The sequence below is a fragment of the Myotis brandtii genome, unplaced genomic scaffold (assembly GCF_000412655.1).
Source record: "Myotis brandtii unplaced genomic scaffold, ASM41265v1 scaffold237, whole genome shotgun sequence".
Lineage (NCBI taxonomy): Eukaryota > Metazoa > Chordata > Mammalia > Chiroptera > Vespertilionidae > Myotis > Myotis brandtii.
Window position 1 is genome coordinate 5485513 of NW_005358943.1, and position 14710 is coordinate 5500222.

The 14710-nt window shown below is 39.9% G+C and overlaps 1 long non-coding RNA gene across 1 annotated transcript; it reads left to right on the forward strand.

The window, feature by feature from the left end:
* The first annotated feature begins 7135 nt into the window (after positions 1–7135).
* On the forward strand, positions 7136–13211 carry LOC106726183. The gene is made up of 4 exons (XR_001362203.1): positions 7136–7195; positions 8081–8170; positions 9079–9155; positions 13043–13211. It is a non-coding gene; the product is annotated as an uncharacterized LOC106726183 (long non-coding RNA).
* Positions 13212–14710: the final 1499 nt, after the last annotated feature.

Consider the following 14710-nt stretch of genomic DNA (forward strand, 5'->3'; position numbering starts at 1 on the left):
CTGTGGCTTTGTGATGCACCACTGGGCAGGGGAGAGGCAGAAATCTCTGGAACATGAGAGTCCTGCATTCAGCCGCATGCTCTCATTCTAACCAAGTAGAGTGTAGAGTATTTAATTGGTGATTCTCGAACTTAATGTGCATAAAAAGTACCTGGCCATTCTGACAAAATGCAAGTTCTGGTTCAGCAGGTCTAGGGTGGGACTGAGGTTTGCAGTTCTAACGAACTCCCATGTTATACTTAAGCTATTTGTCCCTAGATCATATGTTGAGCAACATGATACAGGGAAGTAGATCTCCAGCCCAAATATTCAACTTCGACAAGCAAGAGAATTTGTCATCTTGGCAGTGTCAAATCTAAATCTCAAGAAGTCAGTCTTCCGAAGGAGAGGCATAGAAGGAAAGGAGATCCACATTCCTAAAATGCACAAAGACTTGTTCAGCTCAACTTTGACCCTCTCCTGCCAGGAGGCAGGAGCCACGTGGCCTTTTGGGTGTGAAGGGAAAGCTAACTGCCCTACTTCACCCCATTACCTGCCCTCAAGTATTTCCCCTCAGAGTTAGGTTTACGCCTAGTGGAGAGAATGCCACAGCTATGGATGGCTGCCTTTGACCTTTAGCAAGTTGCCCATTCCCAGCCAGGAGGCTGCTACAAGAGGAAGAAACACCAATGCTTTTTCAGCTGGGCATCGCCAGCCAGCTTCTCTTGCCCCTGAGCTATGTTGCCTGGCAACCAGAGGGCAGGAGAAAGGCAGGGATGGAAGTAGGTAAGAAGGCAGGGAGAAAATGATGGGAACAGGAGCAACCGGGCTAAAAGCCATCTGAGGGCTCCTGGTCACACAGACACACACCCAACAGGGTAGAAAGTTAACAAGCCTCAGAGGGAGGACACCAGTGGGTGTGAACCTAGAGAGCAGGAGGCCAGAAGTTTATATTCATTTTTTCCATTATATTATTTTTAAAATACGTACTAATAATAAAAGGAGGAGAAAAATAATCCTACTTCTTCGATGAACTGGCAAGGCAGAGGGAAAAATTGAAAGAGTCTTTATGAAAACCAAGGGAATCATTAAAGGGGGGTGGAGAGAAGTTGGTAAAAATCCTGTACTAAAAGCTAAAACATGTCTTGGAAAATAGCCAAAAAATAGTTTATAGTAAGGTCTAAAGAGCTGAAATGAGACACCGCCCAGGTGTGGGCTCCTAGTGGCTCCCGAATGAGGCAGGGAAGGGTGATGCCACGTGGCCCACTCGTTGCCACCCACCTGCCACCCCATCAGTGTGTCACTAGGAAGGGGCCACCCTAGCCAACAGGAGGGTGTGGGGCAACAGACAGCCATTCAGGGAGACAGCTAAAGTGCAGGAAGATTTTTTTATTCCAGCCACACTTCTGGAACTTCAGTTTCCTTGTAGGTTGAAAGCCTTAATTCAGGCCTGTAAGAGTCTCTTAAATTGTTGAACTGCCTCTGCTCTGGCCTTCCTGCTTCCTGTCATTCTCACACTTGCAACCTTACTCCAAACTGCCATAGGGATAGCCTTCTAAAACACAGATGGAACCACGCTGCTCAAAATCTTTCATAGTGTCCCATGGCCAACAAAGAAAATTCCAAATTTCTTAGCATGGCATTAGATGCTTTCCACAGCCTTGCCCTGGTCCACTGTTTCAGAGTCATCTACCGTGACTCCTACCAACCCCCAACCACCCTATGGTCAAGTCATCTAAACCATACTGTTCTCCACCAAGCCATGAACTTTTACCCTTCCATGCCTTTGCATATTGTTATAATTGCTCATCTGGTTTATCTTCCAAATAAGCCCTATTTTCCATTTTAAAAGTACACAGAAATAGCATTAAAATTTTTTCAAAGTAATACCTTTACATAATTTAATTTTTTAAAAAGTGAGGAAGACTTAACATGCAAAGAAGCAGTCTCTTGCCTTCCTCTTCCTCCTGCCCATGCTCTCTCCCTCAACTCAATCACCTTTCAGTCTAAATTTTCTCTCCTGGTGGTTACCTTCATTTCTCTAGGAACTATTTCTTGATTTCTCTAAAGTGATTTGTTAACTTAGCAATTTTACATAGCCTTTTTTTTGCATTCTGATTCTAATAAATGAGTGCTTTGCACACATGGAACGTACTGCTGTTTTCATTTTCCCAGTGGAAACATTTCACTTTAAGATAAGTTACAAGGAAAAAACAACATATGATAAGGAGTAAGAGTTCAGGCTGGGAAGTCAGCCTGGCTGTGTCCTGATGGCTAACTTGCTACTTACCACTGTGTGATCTCAGTCAATTGAACTAACTTTTCTGTGCTTATGATGTCTTCACAGATGGTGGAGGATACAAATTAGTGTTTTCTTCAGCTGTAAAATCTGTACTGGTCTCTCACTAGACCTGCAGCAAAACTGTATCTCTCTTCACTACTGTTCGAGGTTGGAGATACTGCCTCCAGATCCTACATCTCCCTCTAGTTTGCTTTTTACACCCTCATCTTGCAGGAGTGTGTTCTCAAATGACCTTCTTAAAAAGATGTGTAGACCTGAAACTAATGTAATATTGTATGTCAACTATAATCGAAAAAAATGTGTTAATTATTTTTTCAACGTATGGAAGTAAGCATCGCACCTGTCTGCAAATGTCTTTTCTTCTGCCTTTAAAATTCACAATTACTTTTGCTAGTTATACAATCCTAGTGGAAAGTCACTTTATGCATTCATTTGTTGCTTCTTGCCCTGACTGGGGATCAAACCCACAACCTTTAACCAATTGAGCTACTGGGCCATCCTGGATTATTCTAAGTGTTATTTTTTTATTGATCATTTCATATATATCTTTTTCTTTTATTTTTCCTCTAATCTTATCCTCCAATTTTTTAATTAGATTTTTCTTCTTATTTAATTTATGTAGAGTCTTTATAAATATCTCTAGAGGATACAAATTCACTTCATTCAAGCTCCTTATTTACCCAGAATTATCTCTTGTATTCCTTTTGGTCATTTCTCTATTTCACAGTGTTTCTTTTTCCTATATCATAATTCTCTCAAATACCTACTCACTGCGGGGATTGGCAAAACTGACCATTAATTCAGTGTACACCAGCAGGCATGGTTGACTATTGGGCTCCATTTCAGGCTAAGTGGAAATGGACCCAGATGTGGCATTAGCTCCCACACTACTAGTAAGAGCAGCTTGTTCAATTTCTTTAGAGAGGAACAATCCTTCCGCCATGACCTTTGGGTGAAGAAGTAAGGGGGTTTCCACTGTATCTCCCGCTTGTCCACCATCAAATCTACAGTTCTTAGTACTGAGCCCTTCCAGAATTCTTCAAGAAAAATCGCCCTGGACAACTGCCTGCAGAGTGTCTGTCTTCACAGCACCTTCCTCTGTGTACCTCACTTCATCTGCCCTCAGTCCTCCTCCTGCTTCCTGTAATCCACATATCACACCATCGTTTATCCTCTGCAGGCCTTCTTCACATTCTCTTCATTGTTGAAGTTTGTACCAATTTTCATTCCTTTGGTGTCATGCCATGAGGGCTCAAAAGAAAATAAATGTGTGTTCCAAGAAACCAAAAACAAAAATGACGATTCTAAAAGTTTCCAGAGAAGGTGTAGATCCCCTGAAAAAGAACAGGAGTTCTTAATATCAACAATGGATGCTGGCCAAGAGAATAACTGTTTCACTATTGAAAGACAAGAACCTTCACCCTAGAACTTTGACACTGATTAAACTATCTTTGAAATCTGGAGCAGTAATGACATCGCAGGACCTATAAACCTCTTTTAATAGTCTCTTGGAAGAAATACTCCAGTAAGAAGAGAAATAAATACAAGAGAACACTATAGGACTTGTGTGCATCGAGAATAAATAAGTAAACACTATATACATTTTAATCTTTTTCTAAAAAATGAAGGTTAAAAATGGAATAGAAAAGTAGACTTATGGATAAGTAGGCAACATGCATAAATGGGAGGATTCATACCTAGACACATTATAATGAATTTATAAAGTGTCAAAATTGGCAAAGAATACATTTAAAGCCTTGCATAGATAAATAACCATTATCAAAATTAAAATGGCAATCACTTTATGAGATGAATAAGTATGACCTGGATTCCAAACTGGATAAGAACAACACACACAAAAATTATAGTATCTACATACATAGATATTATTGTGTCTCACATATATAAGAAACTCTTACAAATCAACATGAAAAAGACTGGAAACCCAAAAGAAAAGTGAACAAAACATGGAATACACAATTTAGAAAATGGATACCAAGTATGAGATAAGATATGTATTTCTAGGAAGATCAGGAAATCAGAGAAATACAAATATTTAAACAGTGACTTACTACTTTATATACATCCAATACACAATGATTAGAAAGCTGAGTAATACCAAGTGATGAAGAAGATTCAAGGAAATAAGACTTATGCATGTATTTCTGGAGCAGCCTTAAACTGGCACCACATCTCTAGAAAGCAACCAGGAGGGTATTGAGTAAAAATTAAATATTCATATACTTTATGCCAGCAATCCCCCATGTTGGGTCTGTGCTCAGAGAGGCTCTTACAGAGGTCCATGGAGCACAAATATGAGAGTACTTGTCCTAGCATTAGAGACTATCATATGTGAGTCAGTGACTGGCAGCTGGAAGGGTGGGGAAGCGAGGAAGGGGGAAGAAGCAAAATAGGAGTGAAGGTCAGGGGTGAAAGGGAAAAACAAATAACCAAAATAAAACCAGAATGCAACCTTGCACAGCCTGTTAATGAACTGAGGAATGTGTTTAACTCAGCTCTCTGCATCTGTCATTCCACGAACCGAAAATCATTGCGTACAAGTAGCTATTTATCACCTGGTATCCTTTTGTGGGTCAAGCACTCTGGGTAGAAAAATAAATGAGCAACTGCCGCCAGGGTGCTTCACTTGCTTTGATCAAAGAGGTAAGCTGTGGAGTGGACATGACCTTCCAACACTCCCCCGCCCCTCATCCCTCCATTCATCTGGTCTAGTAGAAAACAAGAGAGAAGGCCTCACCCTCTATAAACAAACCCCTCCCTGGCCCTCAGTAATCTCCAGGCTTAGTGTTTCCCACCCAAATCTCATTTCCCTCCGCAGAACTCTTGTGGAGCAGGTTGCTCAACCCCTAAGCAATCCTGCCCACTTCACCTGGAGTCACATTGAAGCAGTGTTGACATTTGTCCCTTGTACTCCCCAAAGCGTCAATGCAGCCATCTCCTGGGTCTGGGGCTCTTGTGGAGAAGAAGGGCAAGATGGAGGTAAGATCCTGTGTCTTCTGGGGGGAAATAAATTATTTTTACAGCAATTACTTCTGCACCCTTCTAGATAATCAATCTGAACATCTGGGAAAAGAAACCCCACTTCCACAGATAAGGACCAGAATGGGTTTGTTGAAGCATCACAGAAATAGAGAGAAAGCAGCACCAAGATGAACTCTTAAGAGCTGGTAAAGTGACAAGAGACTGATTTTTTCCCCATGGGGATATTACTGGTATCTTTTTTCTTCCACGTATGCCTGCATCAGTCTTCTCTTTAGAACCAAACCTCAGTTTTTCTATTTTTTCTAGATTCCTATTCCATAGATCAGTGATGGCGAACCTTTTGAGCTCGGCATGTCAGCATTTTGAAAAACCCTAACTTAACTCTGGTGCCGTGTCACATATAGAAATTTTTTGATATTTGCAACCATAGTAAAGCAAAGACTTATATTTTTGATATTTATTTTATATATTTAAATGCCATTTATCAAAGAAAAATCAACCAAAAAAATGAGTTCACATGTCACCTCTGACACACGTGTCATAGGTTCGCCATCACTGCCATAGATCCTGCCTCAGCTGGTTCCCTGGTTCAGATACCACTGCACCCTCCTCCGCACCTCTTTCAACCCATCTGGCAAGGGGGTCTTCAATTTTGACTTCTCCAGACCTCACCAGACCACAAAATGGCCTTGAATCCTGTTCAGCTTGCTTTGTTTTCCTCAGACACCAAAGAGCTGGGCAGTCAGCTATCCTCATAAAGTTTACCCTGTGGACAAAGCGGCGTCCTGAGGCCTTATCAAGAAAAACTACAGAAATGAAAGTTATAGGCCCTGCCCTTAAAGGAATGTGTCTGTGGGTCACCTGTTAAACATAAGTCATTATTCTTGGCACTTTTATATAGTACACTTATAGTACATTTCTTTCTTTATCTTCACAATGACCTCAGCAGTTAAAGCCCCATTTTCTGTTTTCCAAATGAGTAAACGGAGCCTCTCAAACATGGAAGATGTGCCTCAAGTAACAGCTGGTACGTGACAAGACCAGCGCTTCTGACCCCAAGCCCAGGCACTTTTCATAATACCGTCGTTGCATTCAAAAGAACCTGTCCTGCTTGGAAATACAGAGCCCTTGGCCTTGAAATAGACTCAAAGTATTTTCAAAAGAGCATGTCAACAAGAACAAAGGCACAATTAAATGAACTCTGAGCTGGTATGTTCTGGTCTCTTCGTGGAAAGGAGGGGTTCAACAGCAAACACTTTCTAAAGGGAGACACCTTGGAAATCCAGTTGAAAGAACAGAGGGCGGTAGATTGTCCAGGAAGAGAAAATAAAGTTGGAACAAGCATCTTCTCTTGAGGTTACTCAGACATTCCTACTGTCATGGAATGAATTTTCTACTCTGTCTCCCAGAGAAAGAGGAGTCGTGATGAAACGTGGCAGGGTGGACTCAGGTTAGACGGCACGAAAAATGTTTCTGGCAATGAGGGAGTTAAATACCAAACTCTTTCATTAAAGGAAGTGGTGAAATGTAGATTTTTTTTCCCCCTCAGATGGTTTTAGCTTACTCCTGTTGGAGACAGAAGATGGAATACATGAGCTCTGGAAACCTCCTCTGAAAATGGCAGTTCTGCAGCTGTAAGATAACTTTATTGTGCACACATAAAAAAGGGTTCAGGGCAACCCGGATAATGACAAACTATTACTCAACCCCAGGCCCTCCCAGAGAGCTCCTGCAGAAGTTTTTCTCACCTTTCCTCCCTGGTTCCCATACTCCAACAAGCATGAACCAGAAAGGGCCTGAGTCACCAGGGCACGTGACTGAAAGTGCACAGGGGCCCCTCCACACTTGGCACGGCCACATGAAACCGAAGTCACCGTGCCCTGCAAGCTGAGGAGCACCAGGCAGTTACAGGTTTGTGTCAGAAATCATCCCGGGGCTTCCTTCCTGCCACTCGAGCTTTAGAGAAAATTCTTGTCCGTGATTCACTTCCAAGGCACAATGGCCTGGCTGTAAGACCACTTGCTGGCCCTGTAAGTTATCATGTTCACATCTGGGGTCTGCCAGAGACTGCTGACCCAGGATCCCCGAGGGAAATCCCAGCACCACTCCCTATGTTAGCCATCCTTCACTGATTTTTCACAGAAGAGGACGTTTGCAGTGGCTTCTTCCCTGCTCTCTGGCTGCTGTTCAGGTATGTGTCAGTCAGTTAGTCAGTTACATGAATAGTTGGGTAGTTAGTTGGTTAATTGGTTAGTCAGTCAGTCAGTTTTGCAAATAGCACCAGGGCAAAACACACCTCCGAGAAAACGATGTTGTTCATAGATCCATTAATGGTTTCACTGCCCCTGCGGGAAATCAGAAAAGGCCTTGAACAGGAAGTTCACACAAATAAACGTCTCTTCCTGCTGCAATGATTTCCATTCTCCCAGAAACTAAGTTTAGTCAGACCTTAGGAATCACCTAGCAACCTCATCGTCTTCCAGGAAAGGAAGCCCGAGCCCAGAGAGATGAAGCGACTCGCCCAGGGTCATACAGCTGGTCAGTGCCCTTCACCTGGGAGGGGACCAGCACACATCCACCGAAGGAGGGGGAAATAGGCCATTTCCTTTTTGTGTTTCAAGTAATGGGGTTTGTCTAAGATTGACAAGTATAGTTTTAGACATTTCTCCCTCCTGTCTGTGTCCCAATCACCAACATCACCACACACACGCACACACACACATGTGAATGTCTGCTCTACTGCTTCTAAGAACTCACTAAGACTTTGATTTCCATCAAAATATTTTAAATTTATAGGCACCATCAATTCCTTTAGCAGAACTGGGACTGGCTTCCTGACCCACAGGAGGTGACTATCCGTAAGCTCAGGCTGCATGGCAAATACAGGTATGTTTCCATCCAGGTTTGTCATCTACTTTTCCCCCCATTCTTCCCTCCCAATTCCCAGAACCCACCTCTTCAACACCAAAATGGATCAGACAATTATAAAAAATGTGGATGGTTGAAAGAGTTGGGGTTTTCAAATTAAAAGGCCAAGATTTGCATTAGTGTCATGGCCTCACTCAAGACATTTAATGATTGGCATCTTTAAATTGGGGACAGTAATGCCATGGTACCATGAGAACAAAATTAGATCATATTTTGGGAAAGCCCTTTTGGAATTGTTGAGAGGAAATGTAAGGGATGTTCATGACTGCCTCCAAGCTGCCCTATGCTTGACCATGTAGTAGAGTTCACAGCCCAAAGGAAGGGTGTTGGCAGCTGGGCTGGGCCAGAGGCAGGGCTAGAGGTTAGAAATGTGGTGTTCTCCACCTGTGTACACAGGAAAGAGCCTCTTCCCACAGTCCTCAGAGGGGCCACGGCTAGGGCACTCTGTGGCTAGGGCCAGCTGTGAGTACCATCCCAGAATGCACTGCTACGGTTGGTCCAGGTCAGCCCCCAAAGCTGCCTTTTTTCTTCTTCTTTTTTTTTCTTTCTTTCTTTTTTTTTCTGTTTTTGGTTCTCATGGTTTCTGGAGCATTTTAAAGAGGCTTATCACTACTGGCCTGGCAGACAGACAACTTGCTTTAGGGCAACAACTCATTTTTTTCCCCAGTCTGAGCTCGTACAAGTAGAGAATATTGGGGATGTGAACACCTAGAGTAATTCACTATTACCCCATGTCTTTCAAGCACTGTTTTCCCTTCCCAGTCCAATAGCTTTAGCAGTCTTGACAAACAATGATTAATCTCCTATCTGACTAAGATGAATGCCTGACCTTCCTTCTCCAACTCAAAAGACTTTGTTCCTTCCAGAAAGAGTATCCTCTTTTACTCAAGGTAACCAGCCTCGCCAACTATTTCATCACTTCTTCCCGAGCCCTCCTCCTTGGGTAAGCACGGCTGCCTCTATCCAGCAGCACCTTCCACTTCTCTCCACAGATGTTTTTTCCTCTGTCTATGAGCACGTGGAGACTTCTAATCATTTGGAAAATGTTCCTTAACATTTGTTTCACTATTTACAATCCTATTTTTATGTTCTTTCCCTTGTCACACTTCTTAAATCAGTATCTATACAAGCAGTCTCTTTTCCTGAAAACAGTGTTTTTCACCACCTCATTCTTTCTAGAAACTTTACTTCCAAAGGTCATCAAGGAAATGTCTAAAGATCAATGACTAGTTTTCTCTGCTCATTCTTCCTCTCCAGCATTCGTGTTTCAGTGGAGTTGGCTCTTCCACGGTATCTGTGGCAGCACACACCCTCATATGTCTGTTTTTCTGCCTGCTCCCATGTCCTCTTTGTCAACTCTTTTCTGTGTTCTTAATGTAGACATTTGTCAAGATTCAGTTCCTGGGGACTCTGCTCTTCTATTTATTTTCTTTCCCTTGTTAATTTCATTTTGAAAATGTATCCAACATCTATATCTCTATATATGACTACTCCTACCCCAAAATGCCTATTAGATGTTGTCTTCCTCAGGGTCTTCATGGTGATTTGATATATCTAAAATTAAATGCATCATCTCTCTGGCTTCTGCATTTCTGTTAGCAATTCAACTTCTCTCTTTACTAGTCACTTAGGGGCTAGACTTAAAAACCATTACTAATCCCTCTACTTCTCTCATCCCCATATGTTGTCAACCACCAAGTCTAGTCAGTTCTTTCTAAAACCTTTTCAATCTCCTTTCCTTCTTACTCATTTTATCCCTATTGACTTAATGCTCATGAGTTCAGATAATTTATTCTTTTAATCATTCATTTAACAAATGTGTATTGAGTGCCTATTCTGCACCAGGCTTTGTGTTAGAGCTAGGTAAGCAAAAACAGATTCAGACTGCCTGTCTTCCAGCAATAGACTTTATAAAGTATATAAGGTGCCCAAGATAATACTAATGAGTATACTAGTATAACTACAAATTGAAATGAGTATTCCGAAAAAGAACACACTTCGGGTTGAAGCAATAAGTATAAGTATAGAAGTTGACTAGAAAAATGGACATGGCATGCTGATAGAAGAAAGAAAGTTACTGACAAAATAATTTATTCAAAGACTCTTGGTTAGAAGAAACATAGTAAGTTCAAGAAACTGAGAACTCAGTGAGGCTGGAGCTGAGAGGGCAAGGGGTAAAATGAGGCTAGAGAAGAAAGAAGGGAAAGACATGTCAAGCCGGGTCAACCAGGGTAAGTTATTTGCTTGGACTCCATCCTAAGATTGATTGGGAGCAAATAAAGAATTTACTACTAGTCACTTTAACACAGCAGTGGTCTCCTGCCTGAGATCCTGGATTGCCCTACTCCAGTCTGTGCTGCATGTCATCACAAGAGTTTTCATAAGATAATCTTCCAACCTATCTAGTTTTACTTCCCAAGACCAGCTTACAAAACTTGTACATTACAGCCAACTGGTCTACTTTTTGACTCTGTGCTTTCCTGACTCTGTGCTTTTGTTCACCTCCCTCATCCCTGCTTTAATTACCATCTATTATTCCTCTCTACCTCATGACTACCCACCACTGAAGGGATCATTTAAATACATTGTTTTCTGGAAACCAGAAATATCCTGATCATCCTAACTTATAATGGCTCTCCATGTGCTCAGCAACCATGATACTTGCCACTTACACATTACAATAGCCTGGGCTTTAGAGCTAGAAAGTCTTGGTTTAGAACACATCAGTTAATTCTCAAAGCCTCAGATATCTATAAATGGATAAAACCTTTGTATGTATAGGGTTATTGGGAAGTTAAATTCGAGTACATTTATAAAGTATCTAAAAGAGTAATTGTCACATAGAAAACACTGAATACTTATTATTCACTGTTAGCTTAACATATTTTTCTTGGTAGTAATGTTGGCAAGAGTATGATTCTATGAACACTCATATGCTGCTGGAAAGAGTATAAATTACTACTAATATTCAGAGAAAACTATTTGGCAGATTAAGCAAAAAAATGTCCATAATTTTTTGCGTTGTAATTATACTTCTAGGTATCTATCAGAAACCAAACAGGAATGTAATAAAAATTTGTGTTCAGAGATGTTATTTGTTGCATTGTTTACAATAGAAATACACACACATAAACATCCAAAATAAGGGAATGAGTCAATAAAGTGTAAATTATAATTTATCTGTGAGATGGATAGACTTCCACATAGTCATTCATTTACAATGATGTTTATAAAGAATTTTTAAAGCTTTTAGAAAATAACTGCGATGTAGGATTAAGTGGCAATATAGGGTATTGATGTGTTTTATATTGTTACCCAGCTATGGAAATGTACACAGGGGTCCTCATTATCCACATATTTATTATCTAAGTCTCCAGAGTTGCAAAATTTAATGAGTTGAGAGGGAGTTTAGAGAGCTGCACAAATTACATTCAAGGCCTCTAGAAAATAAGGATCTGGAGAGTTAGATCAATAAAAAATTGAAGAGAAAGTTAACGTGGATGACAAGATGGGCCATACAAAAGAGAATGATCTGACTAGTAACGTATTCTGAGAGGCTATTGAGGAAATTGATGAGCTCTTCAAACGTTTTTACAAAACTGGACTGCTTTATGATTCTGTTACAAAGTAATCCAGTGTGAAGTGATGTAGTATTAAACTACATTTTTTAAGTACCTCCTGACCCCTTTTCCCATCATTTTGATTGATATTTTCTTTTAAGAATTGGTGTATAATTGCAAGTATAACCTAAATTGTATTTAAAAGGCTTATAAAAAAATTATTTATGTATTTTATTACATTATCAAGATTAAAATTAATCTTTTAAAAGACTGTTAAAAGGCAAACTGAGGCATATTAAAATTTTTAAGAGTGTATTTGAGCTACAATTGATTCGAGTCAAGCAGCGCCAAACTTGAAGTAGTCGGAAGCACCCCAGGGATAGGAGTCAGGGGAAAGACTTCTATAGATAGAAGCTACAGAAGCAAAGCAAGGAAATTATTTAATTGGCTATAGCTTAAAGCCTAGTTGACTGTCTGTGATTAGCTGTCCTTAGTGTTTTGATTTCTAACCTTGAGGCATTTATAGGCTTAGATTTTGGTTTGCTTTCGTAGGCTGCCATGGTATTAGAGCCACCTCAGTCTCATGGCCTCCTTGTTTAGTTAATTTAACACCACTTATGAACTTTGATTCCCATTTTCATTAATTAACTTTAGATAATTCTTGGTTAACAAAGATTTCCTGATTATTATGCATAGAAAATTAAATGTAGAAAGGTAATGTCCAATAGAAACATAATGTGGCTCAGTTGTGTAATTTATGTGAAATTAATTGAATAATATGTTGTATTTAACACAATTATCCAAAATATAATCATCTCAAGATGCAATCAATATAAAAATTATCAATGGGATTTTTTTTATTAAATCTCCAAAATCCAAGTGTATATTTGACACAGAGTAGATCTCGATTTGAGCTAACCACATTTTAAGCATTATATAGCTCAGGTCTAGAAGAAAATGTATCAAAGTGTTTTTCAAAATATACACAAAATGGTTATGTATAAATAGTAGAGGGATTTGATGTGAGAAATTGCTTTCATAATTTAAACTTTTTTAACTTTGGCACTTAAGTATCCCATATTTTTAGCTTTCTTTTTTCACTTATTAAGGGTAATATTTTTCTATATCTCTCACTTATGGCTTAGGTATTTAAATAATACATTTTTTTCCTACTTCTCATGATGTCCTTTGCTAGTTGCATTTCATTTCCTGCTTTAGCTTTTCTGATTTTCTCAGCAAATTATTTCCACTTTTTCCATCCTTTTCACAGGTAGCCTGGTGAACTTCCACTTCTGAGATCATTTTAAAGGAACCTGGCCCAGCCAAGTTAATTTCTTTCTATCCTTCCCTGCTTTCTCATGGATCAAGATCATTTTTTCTTGTTATTATGAAACAAGTAATTTTCTTAGACTTCTTTGTCTAAAAAAAAATAAAAAATAAAAAACACACAAAAAAAACCTTCCCAGGGAATTCTTTGAGTTATTGGAATTCACTTAGTTGATTTTCATTCTTTTTCTCCTACAAGTTCCTCTTTTTTTGTCCTTTAGAATCATACATTTTAGAACATATAAATATATTGTCACTTTCAATCGAGTTGCTAAATTTAAACTCTTAAATATTTACTCCCTGAATATAAGTATCACATCACAAGTTCTGTTTTCAACCCAGTGATTTGATTTCTCCACCATTTGGCCATAAAGGGCTATTTCTCCTAAATGAGCTGGAGAACTTACTTTGCATCACTTCCATGTTGTTTCCTTTCAAAGAGGATATACACTGAAATTGTTAGGCTTCTCTTTTGCATTCTGTATTTGAAAAGCTTTGGGTAACTTGTTCAAAGAAAATATGGAGCTTGGTCAAGAGACTGTGTACCATTTTCTTGAGGCTTCCTAATGTCCGTAAGTCACTGAGAAAAGAATTGTTAATATATGTATGAGCTAAATAATTTTGAAATTGTTGCTGTATATTATTAGGCAACTGGTACTCATTACTGTTAAGACATTTGTACATTCAGAAAGCAGAAGAGTTCATTTAAATAATATAGAGTTGAACAGAAAGGAAAAAAGTAATAGAGGTGGTTGTGGGTGGGTACTCAAGTAGTAGCTGATTGAATACTAACAGCTTCCCAAAGTGATCCAGACACTAATGTACAGATGCTGAAATCTAACTCCCTGAACATCTGCTCAAGAACCCTCACAGGCCACCCACAGAAAACAACAGGGTTGTTTTCTTCTCTCCCCAGGGATGGGAGTGGAGGACTATGGATAATAGCTTCTTAATGCAGGAAGTGAAAAATAAAATAGAATAAACAGTTGGATTTGGGGTGGAATCAATTAATGATAATTTACATTTGATATGCATTGTGGGTAGAAGTGATGAAAAACAGATCAAGTGAGATTTATTTGGGGGAGGCTCGTTATTTGTTTATATTCCGCCCTTCTCTGTGTAGGACAGCAGAGACTAGAAGGTACTCTCAAATGGTAGCAGTCTATATACACGAATGTATAGAAGGAGGTAAGAAAGAAAAGAAAAAAGGGGGTGGGGAGGAAGGGAGGCACAAAGGGAGGAACTTCAGTGAAGTGTATTTCATTTGTAGAATAGGTTTCCTGGAAGGTGGGAGGGAGACAAAATATTGGTGACCATTTGATTAAATTAAAAAAACATTTATTGAGTACTTGCTCTGTGCTAAATTGTGCTAGGTGCTAAGGAGTATCACAAGATAACCAGCGAGTTAGATCTCTGCACAAGGCAGAACCATGTGCTCCCTCCCACCACCACATGCCCACAGAGGTTGGTCCAGTTTTTAACCCCATCACAAGCTAGGAATCCAAACAAGGATGGAGCCCAAACCAATTCCAGGACCCCTCTGAGCAAGACCAAGTTGGAGGAGCCTCAGGCAGTAGGAATGATTTCAAAATTTATCTGGGGCTGGCAGAGC